General features: G+C 32.9%; 1 protein-coding gene across 4 annotated transcripts in view; it reads left to right on the top strand.

Annotated features, from left to right (window-relative positions):
* The window catches only part of ATRNL1 (attractin like 1), a 492,744-nt gene that overhangs the window by 258,309 nt on the left and 221,928 nt on the right, over window positions 1–12,507 (top strand). The window lies entirely within an intron of this gene.

The following is a 12,507-nucleotide window of genomic DNA, read 5'->3' as shown; positions in this document are numbered from 1 at the left end:
CTGTAATGTTTTATATTGTATTTTGTCAAATCTGGTTAGTCAATTGTTTTCTCAGACTAAAGCAATGTTGGAACTCACAGCTATTTGTCTTTTAGAGTGCTTAATCCTAGTCACTTTTATGAAACTCCATCCACTGCACTTTAAACAAGGACTTAGAACAGGTTTTAATCTCTGATAAATGGACTTGAAATTTTGCTTTTGTTGTTTTAATTCAAAAGAGAAGTAGTTCTGTCTTTTTATGACAGTACATGTAATCATTTGCAAAGTCAACTTCAGTAGTTTGTTTCCAGATGTACATAATGAAGTGGGGTGAAAGCTGATGAAGAAAAATAATTAAAGAAAAAGGGAGTAGAGTTTAGGCAATAATGTTATTGTCCACTACAGCAAATTATAAGGTGCTTTCTCAAGCACTCTGCCAGTCTGTCTTAGCAGACACAGTTGGTATGGCACGCTGTGAAATGAGTGACATCAAAGAAATGAGCTATCTGCTTATGGCAGTAAAGAAATATCAAGGGTCCTTGTGTTCAACTCTAATAAACCAGAAAGAGAGGAAAGAGAGTGGCAGACTTAATGTCATAGTGTGTATTTAATAACCATTAAATATTAAAATATTAAATATAATTATTTTTGAAAGGAGACATCTGAATTCGAAAGGAATTTATGCAATCAGCTTTTAAATGGAGTAATAAAAAAATACTACAGTAAAATTTCCCCATACCAAACAAAGCATTTGGTATGGAAAATTTTGTTTTTTATCTATATGGCTTATTTATTTATTTATGGGGCTGTGTTACATTTTGTCAATAAGATACAAGATTATGGAAATTCTGCTGTGGACTCCACAAGCTTCCCTAAACCATTAGAAGAACATTAGATTTACATTAAGAAGTAGTTAAGTCATCTATTTATATGCTAACATTGGATTTTAGTCTGTACGTGTGGCTTAATTATGTTCTGTATAATAATTGTCTTCCTGTGTGCTTTTAATATTTTTATGATATTTTAGGAAAACACTCTACAGTTTCAAAATTATATCCCTTTTCTTACATGTCTTGAATATTTTCAGTCAAAATTGTAAATATGTTCAGGGGCATCAGCATTTTTGTATTTTTTATATAGTACAATTGCAGAACAATAATGATGGTTCTTTGGTCTAAAAATCTAAGCATCCTTATTCTGTCTTCAGGAGAACTTCTTTTAATGGGGCTTTTAATAGGGAGAGTTATGACTTCTTAACACTTACAGCTTCGAATATATACCTTTCCTCTTTGGAAAAGGTATTGGAAATGGTATGTAAAGAAGGGAAAAGTCCTTAAACAAAGTAATAAACTTTTTGATTATATTTGAGTCTAGTACCCTAAACAGTGCTGTCATCAAATAGATATGGCTTGGTGGCTCTCTAAATGTATTTTGTATTTGTGCAATTTGTTGTCAAAGTATAAAAACCAAACTGAAAAAACAGCACAGAGAGCAAAAAGAATGAGGGGAAATCGTTAAAAAAAAAAAAAAAAAAAAAAGCTGTTGCAATAATGTGAATCTTTTGATTTGGCAGGCTGCTGAAATGAGGCTTTTGTTGGCAGTTCTTTTTCCCCAAATTCACTAATATGCCATAATTTTAATGAAGGAGAGTTTTCCTTGCTTAATGTAAAATTTTAAATAATTATTATAAATCAGCAGAGTCATTGCAAAAAGCTGAAGTGAAAACACATCTATTTTCAAATAGAAACAATATATTTAATTTCTAATTCTTTTTGAAAGTTACTGCAGAAAATATTAAATTCTGTATATCATAATGTGTCTGGAAATTTCATGGAAATAGTGTTTTTTTTTTCTTTTTTTTTTTTCCTTTTTATCTTTTTATATATATATATATATATGTATATATATACAACAACACTTGTTGGGAGAAATATAGAGTATTTCACCCATGAAGGGCAAAACCATAAAATTATTTGAAATATGAAAGTCTTTTCCATGAGTAAAAGAAACATAATCACACTTTATGGGTGTGATGTTCTATTTATTCTATGGAGATTAACTTCAGTTTATGTTAGATTAAACCTCTTTGATTGTAAATCTTCTTTATTTGCTCCTTCAAAGAGGTGAAAGGAAGAACTGCTGAGAGGTAAAGTTCACATCCAGAGCTTTATTGTGTAATATATTATAGATTCCTTTTGAATGGTTCATTTCTGTTTGATATTGTATTGGCAGAATGAAATTTGGATGTCAGTCTTCCAGACAGTATCCTGATGTATACTATAGCAATTTTCCTTTTTAAGTTGTATATACAGGCTATTTGCATAACTGAGCATCCATTCATACTTTACACTAGTAGCTTCTGGTATGGCTCCTGGTATATTTAATATGAAAAGACAGCTTTGTGTGGGTGTTTGTGTGTATATAAATTATTTATGTATGTAGTAAAATATACTATATATACAATATATATGTGCGTGTGCATTTATACTTTATATAACATTAACTATAATTATTTAATAATCGTAGAATATCCTTATTTGGAAAGGACCCCAAAGGATTATTGAGTCCAACTCCAGGTTGTAGGTTATAAAAACCTACATTCTCTGTAACATTCAAGCATATATACACTATTGGAGGGGAAAAACAAACAAACAAAAAAACACACACACACAAAACAACAACAACAACAAACTTAATTTTTCGTAAATATATTCCCTGTATGGACACATTTCTTTCCTCCTTCCAAAATCCCAGGATTTTGATGTTTCATTGCACAGCAAAGACCAATAAAGCAAAGACCAATAAACCTGTTCTTTGTTGGGGCAGTTGTCAGGGAATGATTTCAAACCATTATAGGAGTTTATGTCTGGAAGATGAGGGGTTAAGTTGCTTTTCTGCATTCAGTATGAATTAATAAGCAATTGAAAGAACGATGTGGTAGCTGTTCTTACTAATTAACTAATATTTATTATAGTGTTATTTCATTGATGCTGCTTACTTTAACTAAAATTTAAGTTCTATAAAAAGCAGTAGATATTGATATTTTAAGCTCCCTGGTGTCAGTTATGCATTCTGTACTTAAATTGCAAAGCTTTATTAATAGCAATATTGAAGTTTTATTGTATTATTTAATTATGTTCTTCCTCCTCCTCAACAAAATAATTTTGGTTACATTTTCAGTAGTCTTTTTAAATGCACTTCTCTACAGCTTTTTCACAGTATGCTCTTGACAGTATGCTGCTTCTAAAGCTCATTTCCCTTTCTTTCATGTATTTCTTTTAACTTCTGTAGAGCAGTCAAAATGTTTTATGCCACAACAACATCCAGTGCTTCTAAGGAGACTGGTCCAAGATCCCTATGGCGTAGGGATACAGCTTTAATTTGTCTATCACCTTTATTTTAGATCCTCTGTAATGCTACAGATCTCTGCTTCCAAAGCCAGTCTCAAAACAGAAAGACTGCTCCCATCAAAAATATTTACTATGGCCAGTTGGCCACCTAAAGGCAGTGAGCATCTTTTACTACAGTAAATCCTTGTTACTTCCAAAACAAGTTACGCTCCACATGCAAAGTAGCTGGAGCACCTCAGCCTGTGCATCTAATCCTTTGTTCATAATTTGTTTTATGCACAAGCATGCATTGTGGTCCTATGTGTCAGTGTTTGGGTGAACCAGTCCATGAATACTTATACTGTGCTGCCCCACTCAATATAGGTGATTCATCTGGGTAGAAGTATTTGAGCAGAGGCAGTTCATAGATATTTCTTTAATTTTTGTTGTTGTTTATATTGCTGTTTACCTAAGCCGTAAAACAACCATGTTCTATAACTCCATTCTTCTCCCGTAATACCGACATAATTTTATTTTATTTATATATATATATATATATAATATGTTCACATATATTTCACAAGATATACTTTTTTTTTTTTTTTTTGAGTGGACTCAGTACTCATGAGTGGTCTAGATGGCTGTGGTGCAAACTTCTGGAACATTTTAGAAAATGATGTCATTGGGATCGTTTAGACTTGTCTAACAATAGTAAGTTCATAATTATTTGATAATAAGCTTGGATCACTTATTTCTTTGTTGTTGTTTGGCTGGGCTGGCTAGTCACTGAGAATTTCCAGAAAAAAAAGAAAAAAAGAGACACAAACCATGCCACAGAATCCAGCTGCAGCAGACCAGTATCTTCTCATGGTCACACTCAGGTCAGTGTTCAGGAAGCACCCAAAAGCTAGTGCTACCTTTGTGGGGTTGGAATAAATTGGTTGATTTAGGATCTCAGAAGATTAAACATATATCCATATGGTTAATGACTGCCCTCAAGAAAGGGTTGGGAAATCCCATCTGATGGGCAGAAACTGCTAGTTAAAGGAGTTGGTTTCTTGAAGGGGATTTACTTTGATTCCTTGTTAAAATACAGCTGATACAGAGGACACAGGCTGAAAGAAATGATGCTTGGATGAGATAATGCTAAAGGATTTAAAATTCTACGCCCATCTGAGTACTATTGATTCCAAAATGGCACATCAAGTTTGGAGATTTAAGCACTATCTGCCATTATTTTATTTATTTTTTTTTTTTTTTTTTCTCATGTCTGAGCATACTTCCTGTAGAGGAGAAAGTAGTGATGTGGTTACATGATATCTTTAACACTAGGTTGTGTCTGAGATTATAGTAGTCTTCAAGACAAGTTACAGTATTTCAGAGTTTTCCAGGCACCTTTCTTCAGAAAGCTAGAAAGCTAAGAATGTGGTATTTTCCTACCCTAAGAGTAGGAAATTCTTTAGATATGATTTCCTGTTATGTTCCTCAATTAAAAGGACTGCTCTAATACTAGGTGGGAATCCTCATAGAGGTTTGATGTTTTCTTGGTGTACAGCTGGAGTCTGCGCTGATGATATTGGATAGGTGGTAGGCTGACTGCAAGGAACACTCTGTTGAAATTCAGGAATCCAAAATCTTTAAAGCATTCTTTTAGGTTTACTTATATAAATATATATATAAATATATATATACAATAAATATATATATAATAAATATATATGTATAAAATATATTATTTTTTAAAATACATGTTGAATACTCAAATAAAGAGAAAAGCTTCTACCAGTAAACAGCTGAGTTTCTCTACATTCTTATCCCTATTGTATAATCTGTCATCCTTTTCTCACATTAAAATAGCTACATATTAGTGTGTTCTATACCTGCAGAGCTGCCCCTGGCAGTTACTTTGCTGTGTGACCTGCAGAAAGGGTACACAGATTTTCAATCACCATATTTAAGAAGTTTTGCATACGTTAGAGAACAGTGATTTCATCTGACTCTCTGTATTTGCAGGTCTTTTTTAAACCATGAACTAAGATATTTGCATTATGCCCTTGTATTGTTTGTAAACCTTCATTTAAAACCTTGGTCAGTAATTTTATGAACTGCATCACCATGCAGATGCTGTTCCTGGTAATCAACCATGACACAGTAAAACAAATATAATGTGTGTCTCCTTTATCATGCATCCTTAGCAGACATATGGCTCTGCCTGGGAGGACCAGATTAGACAGGGCAGTATGTGTTTCCTTTTAACTGTTATTCTGTTTTTATAAGGTTGGTAGTTGTGAACATGTAAGAAGAGAATTTTAGGGGCAACTTAATGTGACTTTCATGAGATGCTTCAGGTAAGATTTATTTATGGAAATATATAGGTTTTCAGGATTGCATCCAGAAATAGCATTTTAAGCACTGTCATCTGGATAAGAAGAATTAACCATGCAATTAGTTTCAAGTGAACTTGAAAGGTGTTGCTTAACTTGTGTGAATTCCACCTGAGAGAAAAATAAATAAATACAAATTTACATTTAAATGAATTTTGGTTATTTTTGAAGTTTTAAATATTATCTTAGATCATTTGCTTCATATTCAGACACTTCTTTCACTTCCCAGTTCAGGAAGCAAGAACTGAGGGCTTGAACCCTTTGTGTGGCTTTAGGATTGGAAGGGTCACCATTGAATTAAATTTCCCTTGTTTTTTTCTTTTTTTCTTTTTTTTTTTTTTTTTTTCTATTTTATGGAGAAACTGCAGAGAAAAAGTTGGTGCTCAGGAGCTATTGCTTTATACAACAGGGAAGGAAAAATCGGAATCAGAATGGGACATAGATCTAGACCGTAACAGGAAAAAATCTTGCTATATTTAAGCATGTACAACAATAAAATGAATGTAGGTGAAGAGGGAATGATTGCCCAGCTGTTAACTGAGCAAATGCAGAAAATGGCATGTGCATGGTACTGCTGGTATTAGTTATTTCTCAAGAGTACCTCTCACAACTAGTAAAAATAAGAGGAGAAATCTAAATCCACTCAAACGGTAATGGTGGCTTAGTAGTCAGCATGTTTCATTGCCTGTGGAAGCCTGATATTTCTTAGACCAGGAAAGAAGGTCTATTGTCTGATGTGTCTTGGCTCCGCAGAGTCAAGATTTGTTTTCATGAGCCCACATACTGTGCCCTACTGTTGACGGGAAGCTGAATATCCTCCTCCATCACCAGCCAAGGTTACTTTCCCTCCCAGTATGCACATTTTAATTTGGAACTCTAACACTTCATTCCCAGAATCATTTAGAATTGTTACCTGTTGAAATACTACTTGTAGTAGTGCTTGTAAAACTCTGTGATTCAGAAGAATATAATTAGTCATTAAAAACATCAAAAAGTTTATACTGCTTTCATATGTATCAGACCCCTAATACTATGTTTACACTACTTTGTGCTTCAGATAATCCTGTTGAAATCTTTGGAGCAGCTTTTCATGTATATTAGTTAACACAAGTAAGGATGGCTGAACCTGGCACATCATAATCATAAACACAATGTTCTTGTCAAGTACAATGAGAGAAATCAACTGCTGTGACAATAATTGCTATTCAAATTCGTGGTTTTAGAAAAATAATTGTTCAATTATTTTTATTTTAGAATTGTACTTGCTTTATAACATATCAATTAAAATGTGTTCTATTTGCCAATAAAAAGGCAGTAAATAATATTTCAGAAAAACAGCATATGTGATCTCTTAGGAAAATTCTACAATATTAATTTAATAACAGACTTTGGTGACTCATTTTCCTTGTATTAAGCTACATTAACAAGCTTTTTTTCATTTTCATTTTTTTCCCGAATGCTATTAATTTTGGTTCATATTTCAAAATATAGTATGAAAGAGAAACATTAATATAGTGCATGGAACACTGCTAAAATTAATGTTGCACTGTGAAATGTACATTTTTTTGCTCTTGGCACAGATAGTGAGATGAAGGGGCATGAGGCTTGTGGATCTGTAAGGATATTTAAATGTTGTTTCATCACAGCAAGGTCTAAGTAACTAAGCAACAGGTGTCTTGATAGTCCAACTCCTGTTTTCAAAAGAATACTTAGGAGGACTTACACTTAGGAGAAGTATAAGTGTACACATATAGGCACTAAGTGAGACCTCTATACACCTAAAAGACTAATGAAAATAATTGTTGTGTGCTTATATATCTGTTAATAAGCAGTGTGGACAAATAGGAGCTTACCTGTTGAGTGAAACAGTTGGTGCTGAGGACCGACATCGACACTATATATGTCTTGTTTTTTCACGTTGGACTAGCTTGAGTTTAGATCTGTGGATGTAAAGTCCATTTGTGCCTAGACTTACATATCTTCCAGTATATCCTCCAGTATAGCCTCGAAGCATCTTGAGCTCCAGGACTGTTCCACAGTCAAAATATAATGCCTCATAGCATGTGGTGACAGTCAGTAAAAAGCTCACTCCAGATCCACACTAAACCATTGTGGTGCTCAAAATAGAATCCCACAAAATTTTTAATTTTAATGGATTTAAAAGTATATTCGATTTAAGGTAGTGTTTTTTTTTTTTTTTTTTTTTTTTTTTTTTAATATTTGCTTTTATCCAATATGGAAATTTATACTTAGCTGTTATGCAAATTATGGCTTAAATAAGATCTTTTTTTTTCATGGATTATTTAATACATTTTTGGACATTTTCATTTCTCTTTTACATGTTAAATAAAAAGAGAACGAGAAAAGAAATAGTGAAGGATGGAACATTTTGTTTTGTTCTGTTTACTTTCCATTTATAACATTGGTTCTTGAAATATTTATATTTAACTAATGAAATAGTTCCTTTTACATCACTGTAAAAGTGAGTAAATTATTTTCCCCTATATTTATCCCAGTGATTTGAGTTTGTTTAAAAATGATCTACAGGTTTCATTTTAATTTGCAGATACCAAGCAGGAACACATCCACTAATACCCTTTACAGTCTGTACTAGTGATTAATCTTATTTTTTTGGTCTACCTCCTAATCACACAGAAAAGTATTTCTCAGTTACAGAAAACACTGCCATCTCAGTCCTCAGCTAGGCCTCTGGACTGGGCTAAATATGTCTAAGTATGATGTCTTTTACTTTGTACATTTAACTTTTAATATGTATGTTGCTAAAATGGTTGTGCAGGCAGTAATTATTCCTTGCTTTTTTCCTTTTCTGTGTTCTGATAAGTCTCTCCAGGAAGATGCTGTGTAGCCTAGACTGTGCTGCTAGACCTTGCTATTCTATTGCAGCCCTTCCTTGGCCCCTTTCCTCTACGTGTCAGACATGAACTACTTATCTTCAGGGCTTCCTCTTCAGTTTGTCCATTCTTTAATTGTTTATTGTCTCCTACTTAACACTGAGATGATAACTCCCAAACACCCTGTAAGCCATGGTGATGGACTGCTCATTTTCAAACTTGCATTTTCAGTGTTCCATGTGGTTTGAACAGGCAACTGAGTGAAGCTATGTCATTACCTTCCTGCTGATCATTTCTTTGATCTAGAGACTACAAAATCCTGATAACACTTGGGCCGCTATAGTTTTGAGTGTGTCTTACCATAATAATTGTCTTATTGTGTCGATTTACATTCATAAGTGCATATTCATTCCATCTGTACTCTGGATCAACATTTCATAACCCATCTGCATTGCAAAGTCATGTCTATTTATTCTTTTTCAGTATATGTGACATTATGTACAATTATAATACAGAAAGTAAATCATAATAATGCCTGAGTTTAATTCAAATTGTTCTCTTCCAGCCTGTGTTTCTTACTATGTATTTCCATGCTAGATGAATGAAAGCCTTAGTATTTTCTCCCTATGGAAATTGCTGTAGACTAGTCACCTCTTGATCTTTTTAAAAATTGAAATGATTGAGCTTGTTAAAGCACTGTCAGTAAAAGATTTTCTTAATATTTTATTGATTGATTGGTTACTGTCTCTATTCTTTCCACATTGTCAACCTCCTTCAAAAAACATGGACAGAAGTTGTTCTGTAGGCAGAATTCCAATAACAAGTCTCATAGTATCTGTTTTGGCAACACCAAAATAGTGATAAATTTATCTCCTAAGTGCTGCTTATTACTGTTCACCTGTTTTTTTTAACCCTATAAGTTTCAGCATCCCAGCAGCAATTCATGCCATGGATTTATGTACTGACATCCCAGTGTTTTCTGCTTTGTTCTTTATTCCTTTTCTAATCTCTCCTAGCATCCTATTTGCTGTTTTAACTGCTACAAAACATTCAACTGATATATTCAAAGAACTATCTGCAATGACTTAAAGACTATTTTCTTGAATGGTAATTGCTAATTTAGACCTATCGTTGTGTATCTGTAGATAGAGTTTTTTTAATTATTATTATTTATTTTTATTATTTATTTATTTATGTTGTGCACATTGACTTTAGTTCATTGTCACTGAATTTCATTCTCTTATTTAACTGCCAAGTCATTCAATATTGAGATCCTTTGTAGTCAGCTTTAATTTTTATTGCTCTACATAAAACAAGACTGTTACCTCCCCACTGCCTAAATACAGATTAGTTTGACAAAACTTACTTTCCATATCTGTCTTCTCCTATTAACATGAATTTTGATTCTTTTTTTCTGATTTATAGTGAGAAAAAAAAAGATTATTTGTATAGAAAACAGAGAAAAAAGTCAAATACTTCATGTTTACTTGCCAGGAAAAGATGGCACACAAGTGAAAACATTGGACGTTATCACTACTGTAATTTCCAAATTATTTATTATTATTTTGTGTGTTTTTAAAACACTTGTTTCTGATTTTGCGCATAACACAAAAGATGTTTTGACTGATGACAGGAAACTTAGATGTGTTACCCAGCTCCATTGACATACAGATTAAAGAAGGAATTTGGATGAACTTTTAAGTGAGATCACTCAAGCTTTTTTATTATTATTATTATTATTTATTTATTTTTTAATTATTTTTTTCCCTAGCTTAAGAGAATTGTTTAAAAAAATAGTAAAAGCAACAGACAGGATTTTCTTGGGAAAGGGATTCAGTTCCCGGCTACAATGAAGAAGTCGCAAAGTGCAAGGATCTCTTAGTTTCCTGTGTCCAGCTCTCTTGAGTTCATCATCTTTTTCAAATTCCACAAGATTTGAGTTCATCATCCTAAATAGAGTTGCTGATGTTTTCCTTATTTATTTTTGAAAGGGGTATAGAGGAGATGGTTAAGATGGCTTACCCTTGTACAGCATGCTAATTTATAGCAGTATGTCAGTACTCCAGTGTTATCTTGCTTTTAAGTATCTGTGGCAGTTACTAGATAGATTGTATGGTATATGGAAGGGAAAACTTTCCTGGGAAAGATTATTTTTAAGCAGTTATTTGTCTAAAAAAAAAATGGAAAGGAGTTGCTGCAAAGGTGGTTTATTCTGCAGGACAGTGGGGTTTCTTTGTTTTGCTTTTCCCTGGACACTAAGTAAAAATTCATAGTCAACTTGTGATTGCTTTCAAAGAAGACTAGAGAAAGGCAGACAGCCAAAGATAAATTTTAGAAAGTGAAAGAAGTGAAATCAGAGTGCACAAACTGAAGTAATACATTACACAAAATGGTGAATGTTCTCTGATGATTACTTTCTGTCATAATATAGTGTGTGCTATTCAGATATTTTGTCGTAAAATCTCTTAAGAGAAACTCTTTTAGTAAGAAATACTGTGTTACCAAGATGGTGCATAAATTAAAATGTTCTTACTGCATTAGTTCCTGTCAGTGAAGACCCATGTAGAAAGATGATTTACATTGAGTTTCATTAAAGTGTAAGGTTAAAATTTCTCTTCAGAATTCTCTAAGGTTCTTGAACCAGCACTTGCCCTCTCACGTCTTTTTATTATAGATCGCTAACTCTTCCACAATTTCCTGTTCAGAGGATGATTTTTAGATATGCTGAACTGTTCTGATCTATTGATCAAAACCAATCAAAATTCCAACTACCTTTGTTTTTTAGAAAATCTGTGCCAAGAACCAATAAAAGCACAACACCATATTTAAGATGGTACTACAAGGAGAGAGGCAGAATATATCTTCCTTTTCCATAAAAATCCCTAGGTCCCAAAGTGCATTAAAAAACTGCGAAAGGAAATGCTGGTGGTTGACATTGGCTTTTAAGAGGAAAGTCAAACTTTACATTTAGAAACAGATCCTTTAACCATTTTTTCATTTCAGGTTCAGAACTATCAGCCTTCTTGGAACTAAACAGACAGAATTAAGTCTTCTACATAAAAACAAAAACACAAAAAAACAACCTGTTAATTTTAATTATATAATTGATCATTTTATGTCCAAATCACTTAATATGTATGGTACTTTCGTCTTTCAAACCTAGCCTTACTCTGACATCCTTTCTCAAGGGTGTTCAAAGAAATTGATAAAAAGAATTTAAAAGTTGGCAGTGAAAAGAGTTTTAAGTGAATAATATGTTGATAGAAAGCTGTATTGATTTGCATTACTTTAACCATCAAGGTGAGCTTGTGTTATGGAAACTGAGTTTTGAACATACTTGGAGCAATAGTGTTCTTTATTGTGAAATACTCAGCAGTACAGCTGATTCTTGGTTGCTTGCAGACCAAGGAATGATTGAGTGCTTTCATTCCATTACCTTAATGGAGACATTATACTACAGTTGCCATAAACTGTTTTCTAATAGTCTTAATATCATGGAGAAATATTGAATGACACGAGCTGTTCCTCTTGGAGATGCATTTTGAGGTCATAATTTTAATTCTGTTTACAACATGATGTAGGGAAATATTGGTGTTCCTGCGTGGATAATAATTGTGTTTTGCACTCATGCACAGTACTCCATTGAAGTGTACTGCTTCAGAGAATTCTTGGTATTTTCCATATTAGTTAAAAAATACATTTTGAAGCTTTTTGGAAAAAATATTTATGACTAGAATATTTAAACATTTACATGCTTGTATTAATTGAAAACACAGTAGATACGCTCACATGACTGAAAGTTCTTCACACAGCTTGAAAATCCATATATTTTCATATTTTGATTATCTAAATCAGTTGAAAGATGTGCTGTTTACCGTAGGTGTCAAATTTAGAAGCCTTTTTTCAGTATCCAGAAATTCATTAACAGTTGAGAGTCCAATGATCTTTCTGTGAAAATCCTTT

This window comes from Cygnus atratus, chromosome 7 (genome assembly GCF_013377495.2).
Source record: "Cygnus atratus isolate AKBS03 ecotype Queensland, Australia chromosome 7, CAtr_DNAZoo_HiC_assembly, whole genome shotgun sequence".
Taxonomy (NCBI): Eukaryota; Metazoa; Chordata; class Aves; order Anseriformes; family Anatidae; genus Cygnus; species Cygnus atratus.
This window is presented reverse-complemented; position numbering and strand designations above follow the sequence as displayed.